Source organism: Elephantulus edwardii, unplaced genomic scaffold (genome assembly GCF_000299155.1).
Source record: "Elephantulus edwardii isolate Elephantulus edwardi_28Jun2011 unplaced genomic scaffold, EleEdw1.0 scaffold00113, whole genome shotgun sequence".
In the NCBI taxonomy this organism is placed as follows: Eukaryota; Metazoa; Chordata; class Mammalia; order Macroscelidea; family Macroscelididae; genus Elephantulus; species Elephantulus edwardii.
Window position 1 is genome coordinate 2,268,351 of NW_006399863.1, and position 11,105 is coordinate 2,279,455.

The following is an 11,105-nucleotide window of genomic DNA, read 5'->3' on the forward strand; positions in this document are numbered from 1 at the left end:
AGGAAGGAAGGAAGGAAGGAAGGAAGGAAGGAAGGAAGGAAGGAAGGAAGGAAGGAAGGAAGAGCAGCTCAGTAAACCTTTCTTCCTGGAAGCCTTCCCTGGGTGGCTCAAATGTTTATACAAAGCAAAGGGCTTAGATATGGGGCAGCCCCTGTCACCTCCCTCCCGGCTTGTCTCAGAGCTACATTTGTATAACTAGGCCCACACCTTTTACACACCTGTAGGATTATGTGAGGCAAGTAAGGAGGGACTAGAGAGAAGGAGCTAGAGCTCCCTCAGAGCACAGTGGTGGTTTAGTGGTTGAATGCTTACCTTTGATGGACGAGACCCAGGTTCACTTCCCAGCCAATGGATCTCATAGGCAACTTCTGCTCATCCATCAATGGGGGCTTGTATGTTGTGATGCTGAGAAGGCTTCAGAGTAACTTCCAGACTAAGATGGGCTCAGAAGAAAGGCCTGGTGATCTCCACCTCAAAAAATCAGCCAATGGCAGGAAACCCATCCGCAAGCAATCATGATTATGGGGCAGGATTGGGCAACGCTTCATCCCTTTGTCCACAGTCACCACAAGCCAGGATTCAACTCAACAACAGCTAAGAACAACAAGAAACAATACATTTTAAAAAATAACAACAATAACAGTATGGAGTCTCTCAGGGATCCAGTGGGTCCCTCGCTCTCTCAACTTCCAGGCTGAGGCAAATCCTCGTATCCTCTCAAAGCCCCTGGGTCTCTCCACTGCATTGGCCTCTGAGGCGATTTCCTACTTATTTCTTTGATTTCTCAGTGAGAGAAGAAAGGCTGTGTTTGATTTTTAGCCACCCTTGTTTCCCCAATGTTTAGCACATAGTAAGTACTCAATACATTTAGGAAGAAAGAAAAGAGGGGAAGTGGCTGATTTCCGTGGAGAATTAGGACTTGAAGACTGAACTCACAGAAGGAACTAAAATGTGCTGCCATGCTGAATCTCAGGCTACTCCAGGTTTGGGGGGACCCCACCTCCTAGGGGACCAGCCTTTGCCTCCTGGGAGCCCCACATGCCCCTCTCCATTAGCTCCCAGGTTCTCACATTTGTGTTTCCACACTTCCTATCACCCACTGCCACCCCCAATTCTACCTGCACACCTTCCTGACTGAATGCAGAGCCCCTCATTGGTTGTTCCTCACATGGTCAAACATTACAGAGCACTTCTGGGTCCCAGGGTCCTAGGAAGACTTGTGAATAGGACTTGAGGCAAACCCAGCAAGAGAGAAACAAGTTCCCCAGCATTTACAGGGCAGGTGCTGGGTGATGTGATGCAGGGAGCAGGGCATAAAAGAGGCCCCCAGAGTACCCTAGGTGAAGAATTATAAAGGTTAATTAGGTGAGAGAAGAGGAAGAGGGATTCAGGAAGGTGGACAGCACCTACCAGAGCTTGGAGGAGTGAGAAGCCATGGCACAGACAGAACTCTTCATTTTCCAGATCCTTCTCAATACCCTAGTGAAGCTTTCTAAATCCTGCTCCTGGGGCGTGGGGTGGCCATAGGATCGGTTAAGAATCACCTTAATTCCCAAACCCATTTACCCATGCTGCCCTTCACCCACCCACCAAGCACCACCTCCTCCTACCCCCAAAACCAGCAGGAACAAGAACTAGCTGGGCCTCTGCCTCAGACTCTTTAGATGAATGTTCTTTTTTTCTGTTTCTTTCCTTTGCTGAATCATTCAAAACAGCTGAGAGGGGTCGGGTGGCAAGAGAGACAGAGATAAGAGACACAAAGAGAAACTCCCAGACAGCAGGCTGAGGAAGCTCCAAGCCCATCCGTCCCTACCTGGAACTCCTTCTCCCTACACCTCTTGGCCTCTCTCATTTTCATTTCATTGTGATTTGTATGAAAGCTTACAGAGTAAGCTGGTTTTCCATTCAGCAGTCCATACCCAGTGTGCTTCATCAGTGATTACATCCCCTCCGTGTGCCAGCTCTTGTCCCCCGCCCTCCCAGTGTTTCCCATCTCTGTTCATCCTACTTTCCTATCCTTTCCTGTTTTCCGAGCTTCACCTCTGAGTAGATGCAATCTTTTGACCTCAAATGATTATTTGTTCTGTGGAGTGCATACTTCCCTGGTGTTATTTTTCACTTAATGTTGTTGTAGTTGTTAGGTGCCATCAAGTTGCGCATGACTCATAGCAACTCTATGAACAAAAGATCTGAACCCTGTTCTATCCTATGCCGTCCTCACACTTCCTGACACACAAGAGCCCATTACAGCAAACACCAGGTCAATCCACCTGGTTGAGGGTCTTCCTCTTCTTCGCTGACCCTCCACCCTTCCCAGCATCATATCCTTCTCCAAGGAATAGCCCCTTTTAGCAACATGCCCAAAGTATGTTAGGCGAAGCCTCATCATCCTTGCATCCAAAGAGCGCTCTGGCTGCAGCCTCTCCAAGACTTATCTATTTGCTCTCTTGGCCGTCTGTGGCATGTTCAGTGCTTTTCTCCAACACCACAGCTCAAATAGCCAATTATTTTTCTGTCATCCTTTGCTTGGATCCACAATTAACACCCTTGGTACAAGCAGGCAGGAAATAAGAAGACGCACTGTTTGACTGGAAGATGAGCCCACGGCCAGAGGGGATCAAGCCCTGGTGGTGTAATGTGTAATGTATTGGGCTGCTAATTTGACCTGCTAGATTGGCAGTTCAACTCCACTAGGGACTCCATGGAAGAAAGATGACCAATCTCCTCTTATAAAGATTTACAGCCTCGGGAATCCAATGGATTGTTGGAAACAACTAGAGACAGTGTGTTTGATTTGGGTTTTGATTCTTTTAATTCCTTCAGAGCAGAAAAGGATCCAAGATGTCTACCTTCACGTCTGCCTCGAGCCACTAGAGGCAAATTTCCTTCACCGGACAGAAGAGAGAAGGGAATTCTTTTAACTCTTTTTCCTTATTTAATCAGCCTCCTCCTCTCAGGCAATTCTTCCCTGTCCACTATTATGGACAAAATCTCTGTCAGAGGCCCTCAGCGGCTTTGGGCTGGACAGTCTCCCTCCCAGGGCTGTGAAGTTCCTCCTTGCCGTAGCCAAGTACGTAACTGCTGGGCTACACCATAGTTTAGGGATGAAATGAGGCAGAGGATAAGAAGAGAGCATGGCAACAGCCTTTCCCGAGGCTCCCTCTGCTCAGGTGCACAGCCAGGGACACCCACATGCCCCTCTAAGCAATCCCGTCAGGTGTGTTTCCCCACCTCCAGCTGTGAAAGGGTCAGATGAGAGCGTAATCTAAGTGCAAGGAGACACTCAGACCTCCCCCCCCCCGTGGAAGGTCTCATATAGAGTGCATGGTGCAGCCCAGCGTGGGCCTTACCCTTTGAGCTGGACTAGAAATGGCCCCACGGTAGTTCAGAAGCCAAGGAAGCCATGATTCTTTGGGGGACTCTATCCTTCTCATCTGTAAAATGGGTGTTCCTTGGTAATAACACCTAACAGTTAACTCCCACAGTTTGCCCTCAAATTCTCACTACAAACCCTGCCAAGGGGGCACTGGTGTCTCCGTTTGACCAAGGCAAAAAACTCTGACTCAAAGATTGAGTTAGCATCTCATGAGCACACAGCCAACAAGTGCTGGTGCCAGGTTTTGAACCAGATACTTCAGGCCCCACAGTCCAGATTCTCATTGACTTGTTTTTTGAACATCAAGATCGAAGTTGTTTATCTCAAACCAGAGTCAGTCTTCACCGTCCAGGGGAGAGTAAAGAGCCAGTGAGGGATCCATTCCTGCTGGGAGCGGCGCTGAAGAGGAGTCTTAAGTTCAGAATTTAATTTCCATCTTGAAAGGGTTTGGAGGTGGGTCAGGAGGGACCAAATCAAAAGCTAGCTCTCATGCAGGCAGGAGCCCAAAACACGCAGCTCCCCCTGGGGCCCTGAGATCTGCTTTCAGAACACCAAGTCTCCTAAACGGAAATGAACGAGGGGCTTTGTTTAAGGGAAAGATCAGATCACAGGGCCTGGGGTGGGGAGAGTAGGGCGACTTGCTGGAACTTTCTTCTGTCATCTAAAAGCTAAGACGAGCCAAGCGCAGGAGCCAAGGCCTCCTAGGGAAGCAGGCGGAGCCTGGCTTGGTCTTCGTGACATCTTGATCCTAGGGAAACTCAGGATGGCACTGGGGTGTCCCAGTGGGAACGTCACACCCAGAACCTACGAGAAACTGAGCTTAGCCTGCCGTTTTGAAGGATCATTCTGGGTTTGTTTTGGGGGTTGTTTGGGGTTGGTTTTTTTTCTCACTCTCTGCCCAGATCAGCTGGTGGAAACTCTCTGGGGTCATTTTGATGTGTTCTCATTAACTGTCAGGAAGCTTAGCCCCTGACTACAGTGACCCCGGGCACAGCAGAGTAGATGCTGCCTGATCCCGCTGCCTCTCCCTGACTGGTGGGATCAGACCCTTATGATGCATGGGAATGAGGGCTCACCTGTCAGGCATGGATTGTCAGACCTTTCATCTGAGGCACCTCTGGGTGAACTTGAACAGCCAACCTTTCAAGCGACTTGACTCATGTCACAAGTGACAAATGGACATGCAGAGTTTTGTTGACTTAGTGATTGCCAGCAGGGGCTGTGGGGGGTTCCCAGTCCCACCAGTATTCTGGTCCCATGGACTCTGTTCTGACACACCTCCAGTTGCATGTTTCCTTGGCTGAAGCCAGCCCTTATCCTTACCACTGCTTCCCAAAGACAATGATCTCTTTAGCTCCTGCCCACCTTTGGCTGACCCTCACACGGCAGAGTGGGCAGAGTCAGGGCAAACTATTTTGATAGAGAATTCAATCCGCTGTTCTCCTGGGGTGGGGTGGGGGTGAGGTAGGGCTTCACAGCAGCTACAAAGGCTCCTTCCCATCTGGCTCTGTCCTCTCCCCACGAGGCTCTTTCCCCACTTAAAGCCTTTTATGCTGCTATTTCCTCCTTCAACATGTTTTTCCCTGGCTCTTTCCATGTCTGTCCCCTTCACGCCTCCGCACAGAGGAACATGTTCTCACACCTCTAATAAAAATGACCCCAGTTTGGCCCCTCATCCTTCTCAGTTTGCAATGACTTCCTGTAGTGATTTAATTGTTTCACAGTGGCTGCCTTATCAGCTCTGTGGGAGCAGAGGCATCGCTTGTCACTCCCTCCGTGCCTCACGGGCTAGCACAGGTCCACCTTGTATCAGGGGTGGGTGGATGGATGGATAAATGAATGAATGAATGCGCAAACCCATAGTTATTATCAAGTGACACTCACTCTTTGGTTCCACCAATGTTACCTGAGCCAGATGCTGCCTCAGGCCTGGTGTAGTCCAGCCCAGCCCCAGGCCACTGGGCAACCACAGCCAAGTCAGAGAGACAGTCACACTAACTGACTGCATGGGAATTAGTAAGACACTGCTCCTCAAAGGCCTTCACCACCAGCTACCAGAAACAGTACCCGCATATTATCTTGGTGCCAAAAAAAGCACTTGACTACCAGTTGGTGGTTCAAACACACCCAACTAAGCCTTAGAAGACAAGTTTGATGATCTTCTTCCAAAAGTCACAGCCATGATAACCCTATGAAGCCATTCTACTCTGCACTCAAGGGGCCGCCATTGGCCAGAGGTGAGTAGATGGCACTGAACAAGGACAGCCATGACTATGGTTGGATGAGGATGGACATGCCCCCTACCATGGGCCAGCCACACCCTATCCCTCATTAGAAGTTCTCTACTACCAGCTCACCTGGCATTTCTCAACCTGAAAGGACTGAAAAATAAATTCAAGCCTTAAGTTACAGTACTGGAAAATGTCACTAGGCAAAATCTTGAACAATCCAGGAAGCATCAAAAGATGTTGGAGGAAATACACAGGGTCACTGTACCAAGAAGAATAAAATACACAGGGTCACTGGTACTAAGAAGAATTGGTGGACATGAAAATATTTCAGGAAGTATCATGTGAACAAAAACCAATGGTAATGAAGGAAGAAGTTCAAACTACACTATTGGCATTGGCAAAAAATAGGTTTCAGGAATCAATGGAATATTTGTTGACATGTTTTATCTAATAGGTATAGGCCTGGACATGCTCTCTAGTCTAGACCAAGAAGTTTAAAGGGTAATTGCTTCACCAACTGACTAGAAGAAACCCATATTTGTTCTTATTCCCAAGAAAGGTGAACCAACAGAATGTGGAAATTATCAAACAATATCATTAATAGCCCCAGCAAGTAAAATGTTGTTGAAGATCATCCAAAAATGGCTAGAACAAGTACACTGAAAGAGAACTGCCAAAAGTTCAAGCTGGGTTTAGAAGAGATCATGGCACCAGGAATATCATTGCTGATATCAGATGGAGCTTGGTTGGTAGTAGAGAATATCATAAGAAAGTCTGTTTGTGTTTAATTGACTATGCAAAGGTATTTGACTATGTGGATTTTAATAAACTATGACTAACATTGAGAAGAATGAGAATTCCAGAACACTTAATTATGCTCTTGCAAAACCTATACCTATACCAAGAAGTTGTAGTCCAAACAGAGCAAGGGAACATTGCATGGTTTAAAATCAAGAAAGATGTGGGTGAGGACTGTGTCCTTTCTCCATACCTATTGAATTTATATGCTGAGCAACTCATTAGAGAAGTTGGACTCTATGAAAAGAGTATGGAGTCAGGATTGGAGAAACACTTATCAACAACCTGTGTTATGCAGATAACACAAATTTGATTGATGAAAGTGAGAAGGACTTGAAACACTTGCTGCAGAAGATATAAAAGCTACAATCTTTAATATGGATTACATCTCAACATCAAGAAGACAAAAATCCTCACCAATGGGCCAATGGGCAACATCATCATAAATGGAAAATGGATTAAAACTGTCAATTATTTAATCTTACTTGGGCTCATAATCAACACCCTTTGAACAAGTAGTCAAGAAAGTCTGCTGTCAGGGACCTCTCCAAATTACTGAAGAGGAATGAGGTCAGTTTAAAGACTAGGGTACACCTGATTCGGGCCATGATCTTTTCAGTCACTTGCTATGAATCCAAGAGCTGGACAATGAGTAAGGATGACAGAAGAAGAATCTATGCCTTTGAGTTGTGGTGCTAGAGAAGAGTGCAGAACATCCCATAGATGGCCAAACAAACATACAAAGAAAGTGTAGCCAGAGTGCTTCTTAGAGGCAAGGATGGCAAACCTTTGTCTCACATTCTTTGGGCATGTTGTTAGGAAGGGCTGTTACTTGGAAAGGGCATCATACTTGCAAAGGTGGAGGGTCAGAGAAAGAGAAGACCCTCGATGAAATGTATTGGCACCGTGACTGCAGCAATGAGCTTAAGAGTGCCAGAGATGATGAGGATGGCATAGGATGGGACAGATTTCTGATCTTCTTGTTCAGAGAGTTGCTATGAGTTGTACACGACTCAATGGCATCTAACAGCCATCATGAGGGTAGAATGAAAAGAAGGTAGAGAAGCCTTCAGCATGACAAAGATGAAGTCTCTGCCCACCAGGAGAACAAGGACCTGAAACAGACTGTCTATTGTTATTGTTGTTGTTAGGTGCCATCAAGTTGATGATAATTCATAGTGATCTGAATCTTACCCTATCCTCACAATCTCTGTCACATTCAAGCCTATTGTGACTTGAACAGAAGACTGTGTCAATCCATCTCATTGAGAGTCTTCCTCTCTTTCACTGACCTTCTACTTTTCCTAGAATGTCTTTGTCCAAGGACTGGCCTCTCCTGAAAACATATCCAAAGCATGTGAGACAAAGATTCACCAGCTTTGCCTCTCCAGGGAGCCCACTAGCTGCACTTCCTCTGTAACAGATTTATTTCTTCTTTTTGGCAGTCCATGGGATACTCATATGCTTTGCCAACACAATTCAGATGCATCGCTTCTTCTTTATTCATTGTCCAACATAGACAGGAAGTGCCAGAAATTCAAGCTGCATTCAGAAGACTCCCTGGTGCAAGAGAAGTCACTGCTTATTTAAGATGGATTTTGGCTGAAAGCAGGAAATACCAGAAAGATGTGTGATTGTGTTTTAGTGACTTGCAAAGGCATTTGCTTGAGTGCATAATTATAAACTTCTTGTAACATTGAGAAGATTGGGAATCCCAGAACATTCATTGTGTTCCTGTGAAATTTATACGTAGGCCAAGAAGCAGTTGTCTGAACAGAACAAGGTAACACTGCATAGTTTAAAATCAGAAAAGGTGTCCATCACAGTTGCATTCTTTCTCTATACCCATTCAATCTGTTAGGGAGCTCGGGTGACTTAGTGGTAAGGAGTTATTCTACCAACTCAAAGGCAAGAAGTTCAAATCCACCAGCTGCTCTGCAGAAGAAAGCTGGACAATCTCCTCCCATATGATTTATAGCCTCTGAAAACCCACTGGACTGTCAGCTATGTGCCAACTTGATGGTTTATAACAACAACATTCTATATGCATGCTGAGAGAATAATACATTCAATATTAACTGTTATTGTTTTGCTGTCAAGTCAGAACTGACTCAGCTGACCCTCCAGGAGGTTCTCAGAGGCTGTAAATCACACAAGAGGAGACTTCCCATCTTTCTCCCAAAGAGAACTGGTAGATTTGAATCACACACCTTTGGGTTGGCAGTGCACCTCCTTACCACTAAGCTACCAGTAGCCACAAAATAATATTTGTTGCTGTTGTTTTTATGTACCTTCTTTTGTTTGTGTGGTCAAGTGAGACTTGACCCATAGCTGACCCTCCAGACGGTTTTCAAGGGCAGTCAATCACATAAGAAGAGATTGCCCATCCTCCTGCAGAGCAGCTGGTAGACTCGAACTGCGTGCCTTCAGGATTACAGCACAGCTTTTTGCCACTAGGCCATCAAAGCTCGCTATGTGCCTTCTAGCCAGAATCAACTCATAGCTAACCCTCCAGTGCTTTTACAGAGACTGTAAATCGCATGGGAGGAGATTTCCCATCTTTATCCTATGGAGCACCTGGCAGATACAAACAGCCTACCTTCAGATTAGCAGCATAGTTCATTACCCACCAGGCCACCAGAGTTCCCTAAAGAATAGTTAGAGAAATAGCAAGGAGTTGGAAACAACCTAAGTGCCTATCGACAAACGAATGGATAGAGAAGCTGTAGTATATTCACACAATGGAATACTACGCTGCATTGAAAAGCAAAGAACTCATGCAATATTATTCAAAATGGGTGACCCTGGAGGACGTTATGCTGAGTGAAATATCTCAGTCAAAAAAGGACAAATACTGCAGGGTGCCACTGTTGTAAAACAGGACTGACCTTGGATTTGGGGAGAGACTGAGAAAGATGGGTTCAATAATGTATACTGCATTGAAACAGATGAGGGAGAAAACTGTTTAAAAGGGATATGTGATTAGGTATTTTTGTCATGACAGGAGTCTAGAGCGAAGGCTACATGGTGGAGTGGACCTGGGGGAGGGTTTGTAAAACAATGAAAGAATTTTTGTTTTACTTTTCCAAGAGGGGAGTGTACTAGTGGGGAGGGTTGGGAGGGCAGAAAAGTGCAACAATGAATGAATGGAAACCCAAAGTCTCCGTAAATTTTTACTGAAATTAATAATAAATTTAAATAAAACAAAAACAAACAAACAATAGTTAGATAATTTATGCTAAAAACCCCCAAAACAAAACCCATTGTCTTAGAGTCAGTTCTCCCTCCTGGTGACCCTCCACTGGGTATCTGAGAACACACATCTTTCTCCCACATGAACCACTGACTTTTTATTAGCACTGCAACACACTTTACTTCATGCCAACAGAGTTCCTTCAAGTGTGTGCATAAAAGATAAAGGAAAAACAACCAACTGTGAACACCCATCTACCCAAACACCCAGCTCAAGAAAAAAGAGTCCGACCATATACCTGGGAAGGCCCGGGTCCCTGCCTCTAGTCCTCCCTCCATAGAATTCATCACTTACCCTTCAGTCAACACCACACACAGCAGCCCCATGTGCCTCCGAGCAGAACCGTGCTCCACAGGCTTTCCACCAGCGATCCAGGCCTTCCTTCTCCTGGGAGGACTTAAACCTCCAAACTCAGGTTGGCAGCCAAGCGTGTTAACTATTTGCACCACCCAGGAACTCTTGTACAACGTCAATGTTGTTGTTGTTGTGGTGGTGGTGTTGTGTAGAGAGGGAACTAACCTTTAGTTGACCCTCCGGGGAGTTTTCAAAGGCAGCATTTACACAGGAGGAGATTGTCCATCTTTCTCCCACAGTAATGTCAATGGAACCCCTAAACTTTACATTGTTTAGTTTCTCATGCTTTTCAACTTTACATAAATGGCATCTACCGATTTGCTTTTCTCAACATTGTGTTTCTGAGATTCATTTATGCTGTTATGTGTATCTCTTTTGTGTTTGTGTTTGTCAGGTTTTTTTAAGGCCGAATGATATTCCTTTGTATAAATATGACACAGTTTATCTATCCTTGCTATTGTTGAGGTACATATGGGTGATTCCTATAGTCTCTGAGGATGTATACAGTCTCACCTTTACTGTCATCGATAGATGCCGTTGAGTTACTTGCAGCTTGTTGTAACCCTGTATCCCGGAGAGAGAAATCCTGACCGGTTAATTGTGCACCAGCCTCATAATCTCTTGTGCTTCAGCACATTCCTGAGGTCACTGCATCAGTCCTCCATCTCTATGAGGGTCTTCCTCTTCCTCCTCTACCCTACTGACCATGATGGCCTTTTACAGGGACTGGCCTCTCCTGGAAACACACCCAGAGCCTGTGAGACCACGTGGCGCATCCTTATTTCTAAGGAGATTCTTCTTATAAAAGAGTCCACACTTCCTCTAAGAGACTGTTCACCAAGCTGGTTACAACAAACAACACTCCCACCAGCAGGATGCAAACACTCCGCTTTTCTATATGCCTTTTTCCAAGCTTTTTAATTTTGTGAAACTGGTGGGTGTATAGTGGTGTCTCGTAGTAGTTTTTGGTTTTGGGGGAAAAAACCCAACGGGCTTGATTCACGGAATATCTTTAGAAGCCTTTATGTAACAGTGAAAGAATATACATATTTGTCAAATGTGTGTAGATTATGCACAAACAATGACACATCCT